Genomic DNA, 4,536 nt, shown 5'->3' with positions numbered 1-4,536 from the left:
TACTTACAGAAGCAGCTCTGAAATCTGTAGAATGTGAAAATGAATATAGTTCGAGCTCCAGTGAATCACCAATATCCGATACCACTAACAAAGTGGGGATGCTAGTCTTTATTACTTATGTTATAGTTGGTGAGATCACGTCAACATAATGTATATGTGATTTATAATAAAAAGAGTTCTGTCAAGGTCCTTGTTACTCAATTGCTACTTCCTGGTGTTATTATAAATAAATAACAAATAAAGACATGTTTGTGTTAATATTTATTTGTAATCGCCTCTCTTTCTCTCAATCAATATGGTATAATTGCATTATATTCAGTAAATCTTTGGTTACATGTGAAGTACTCATGCTCAATTTCGTGTCCTTTTCTTCTTCTATTTTGTTATTTCTTTTTAGTTTTATAATGTTCTTTCTCTTTTTCACTTGTACCATATTATGTCACATATATGTGATGAATTTAATTTTTGTATATCATGTATTTTAATTATGAGTGAATTCTGTCAATATTGATTCAAAACAAAAAAGGGGACCATCACTATTATATACAGGTGACATAGTCCCTATAATACTCATGTAAATGTTTGAAAAAGATGGACAAACCAGCAAAGCTTTTTGTTCTTCGGGAAGTCCCCCGTGAAAGAGAAAACCGGTTCTAACATCAAGAACAAAGTCCAATTTGCATGTACTACTCGCACTACAATGCATGGCAACAAACAATGTCAGGGTGGATCAAAGTTGGTCATGTCGCACCCAGTAATAGTTCAAGTTTCTATTCTAGGACACCACAGCTTGGATATAGATCACTCTCAAGGTTATTCGCCAATCCGATATGGCATGATTTTCTAGGGTGTTTGCGGCAATCATCACCGCCGCCATCACTATATGGATGTTTTCTATCGAAACTTCCACAAAAATACAACCTTATTACCCACTAAACCAGTTATTGGGACAATTACCACCTCTAATTGATATATATAAGTTGCCGTACCATGAGTTGCTCAAGTTATTATTAGAATTTAAAGGGCATTTCCCAATCCGAAATGGCATGGTTTATGGGTTTTTTTTTTTTTTACAATCACCACCACCGCCAGAAGCATATTGATGTTCTTTCTATTTCCCTTTGTTTATAGGATTAGATAATAAATTATTACTAGTGTGTCTACCTCACCTTTTTTGTGTGTGGAACAGTATGAGAAAACAGATTATTCGGAGTGACAGCTTTACCCATCCTTTGTTGCTCAGATTTGGATATGAGGCACAATTTTATTATCTATCAATTTTGTATAAACCAAGCACACGGCATTTTGCATGTTTAATTAAGATAAAAACGTAAATAAGCGATTAATATGATGTGTTATTTAGAAAGCTCAATGAGTGTTGGGTAAACTAGCACCTCCTGCAGATGTATTATTCAAAATGAATTGTTTATTCAAATTTTACCTAATTGACTTTCTTTTTTTTCTTTTTCTTTTTTGGCTAAGCTACCCGTCCAAGTCTTTGAGGCACCCAGTGGTGGCTTATGGCTTATTGCTTTACTTCTACATCGTGAGTTTGTGATTAAAGATAGAAAATTAGAAATCCATCCTTTCTAATAATTATTATTATATAGATAGCCACGCATCAAATTTATTTCCCCTCTCACATTTTTGTGTATTTTATGGGCATAAGGCATTGATGTTTATTCACTAGTATTTATAACATACTAGTAAAGTATTTGTTTGTCTGTAGTTTTGACTTCTCTTATTTAGCTTGGCATGAAATAAAGTTGTTTTGTATTTCTTAAAAAAAAAAAAAAAAAAAAAAAAAAAAACTTTATTTCACATCAAGCTAAAAAAAGGTAATTCAAATATTGATAAAGTTTTTTTTTTTTTTTTTTTTTTTTTTAACATTCTATCTCTGCCAAGCTAAATAAAGGAAATCAAACAATAGTTTTCTAACTCATTTTAAGGCTGCTATATATATCTAAAAACTGAAGCGTAATATTTATTGTTTCTACACTCCTGTTGAGCCACATTACTTCTTTTTTTTTTCTTTTTTTTTTGAGTTTCCCTCTTTATTGATTGTTTATTGCAAAACTAATTCTTTATGGCCAATGTGATGCATTACACGCCTATCATAAACTCTAAGGACACGTTTGGTAGACTGTAATAGGCACTGTAATGTAACAGTTATTACTATGATTTAGCTATTCAATAGTTTGGTTATGTTTTTATTACAGGGAATGGTCATTCCTTATGAATAGCTATTCTCTAAAATAAGGAATAACTATTCTTCTCTGCAAGGTTTGTAATAGCTATTCCTTAGTAGATGTAATAATTTCTAATATTAATATATTTCAAAATAAATAAACTTTCCATATCCACTAAATAATTATGGAAATAAAAAAATCATCAAAAAATAACTCATCTCTCTAAAATTTAAAATATATTATTTTCTAGGAAATATAATTTTATGAATGAGATATTTCCTAAAATAGATCATAAGTTTTATTCTAATATTACAACTCATAACCAAACTAATAAATAGATTTAGTTATTCAATTACAACATATTTTATTCCTGGTAATAATAAAGATTACCATTCCTGTTATAATTCACATTCAGTGTACCAAACATACCCTAATTGTCTACATTGAAAACTCCTTTCAATATTGAGTGTCATTTTCTTTCCATCCTTCTATACATATATACACTAATTTATGCAATAAATTTTGCTACTCAATCATTGAGCCACATCATCCAATTATTTTCTACCTCTTTTTTCTCTTTTAAGCTTTTCTTCTCACTACTCTCAATGAAAAAGAAAAAAAAACCAAATAAACAAAAACCTCCTCTTTTCCCTAGTAAGCCACACCTACGATTACACTTCCTCCAACATTTCCCTTCCCTCTTTACCTCCTCGTTACTCTTTACTTCACTATTACACTTCATCATTTTCTCTTTCTTATAATTTAACTCTTCTTCTTCCCATTTTATTTTGTATAAATTTTATAGCATTTCTCCTATCCAACCTATATTTTCCGCACACAAAAACTATGAGCTCTCTCTCTCCCTCTCTCTCTCTCTCTCTCTCTCTCTCTCTCTCTCTCTCTCTCTCTCTCTATGAATTGTTGTTATTTTTTATAACTCTAATTAAGGTTTATGGTTTTTTTTAATATGCTTTTTGGTATTGTATTTTTTTTTTTTTAATTTCCCATTACAAAGTCTTTAATCTCCCTTTTATAGTATTGATTGAATTTTGGTTAGCAGTGATCACAGAGAAGGTTCTTTTTTTCCCCTTGAATTGGTTATCATGGAAAAGTTATTGGATACTACTTTTTAGGATTGAGTATATTTGTCAAAACATTTTTGTTCCAAGACCCGATGTTATGTCTAAAAGTGATTTGCATTTACATTTCAACCATACAGCTCCTTGGCAATGACAACATGTTAGGTTTAGAATTGGGTTGTTGATTTAATACTTAGTTTTTTTTTTTTTTTTTTTTGGAAATAAAAATTTAAGTTTATATCAAAACACAATATACATGACTATGAATTTGAATATGCCTACCAATTGTTTAAATAATAAATTATGATAAAGTCTATCTTTTATTCATTTGGTTTCATTTTAATTTTAGTTAAGATAACATTTTGATTTTGTGATAAGTTTTGATTATCATGATAGTCTCCATTTTTTTTTTTTTTTTTTGAGAATGATCATGATAGTCTCCTTATTCCTTAAGAAATGAGAAATTTGAATAATAAATTTGAAACTTATAAAGTTTAGTTATATATTAGGCAAATATAACACACTACAATAGAAGTTAGAATGATACGGTTCATCTTAAAAAAATATTAATCAAACATAAAAAATAATAGAATGATATATTTGAAGAGATAAAAAGATAAAGAATATTTTGTGGTGGTGCTTTCCCAACAAACCTGGGTTGATTGGCCCCAAAACCCCAATTAATTTCTATTATGGGTTGGGTTTAACTCATAATGGGAGGTCCCAAAAGTGGTTTGTAGGGTAATGTGAGATGCCTAAGTAGTGCTTTGATACTGGGCTGGTCGAAATTCAGCCCAACCAAGGAGGCCTTCAAACAGCCAAAGTTCCCTTTCAAAAGTCCGAGCAGAACTATTTGTTTGTTTAGACCCCAGAATACTCAAATTGTTTAACCTAATTAATTAACCAAGTTGATACTTAGGTTTATTATTCAAATCTAGATTAAACACATACAATCATATTACTTAGTGTAGAAAAGTAAACAAAACAAGCACTATGATAACCTAGAAAACCAATGAAACCAACAGTTTCAAGGTAAAAAACCTGGGGAGGATTTAACCTAATCTATCCTCAAGGAAACAAATTCATTATGATAGAATGGAAGTTTTATAGATTTAAACCCCAAATCTAAAGCTACCTCTTGTAATACTTATTCACACGACCACGTGCAAAATTCACAGACTCTTCAATATGAATTTGTCGCTCACAAACACCCACATTTGTGACTCTGAGATCCCATTCAAAACTTTAAATCATCAACTATGTATGAT

This window comes from Quercus robur, chromosome 2, assembly GCF_932294415.1.
Source record: "Quercus robur chromosome 2, dhQueRobu3.1, whole genome shotgun sequence".
Lineage (NCBI taxonomy): Eukaryota > Viridiplantae > Streptophyta > Magnoliopsida > Fagales > Fagaceae > Quercus > Quercus robur.
The sequence above is the reverse complement of the archived record's forward strand: the minus strand, read 5'-3'. Positions refer to the sequence as shown.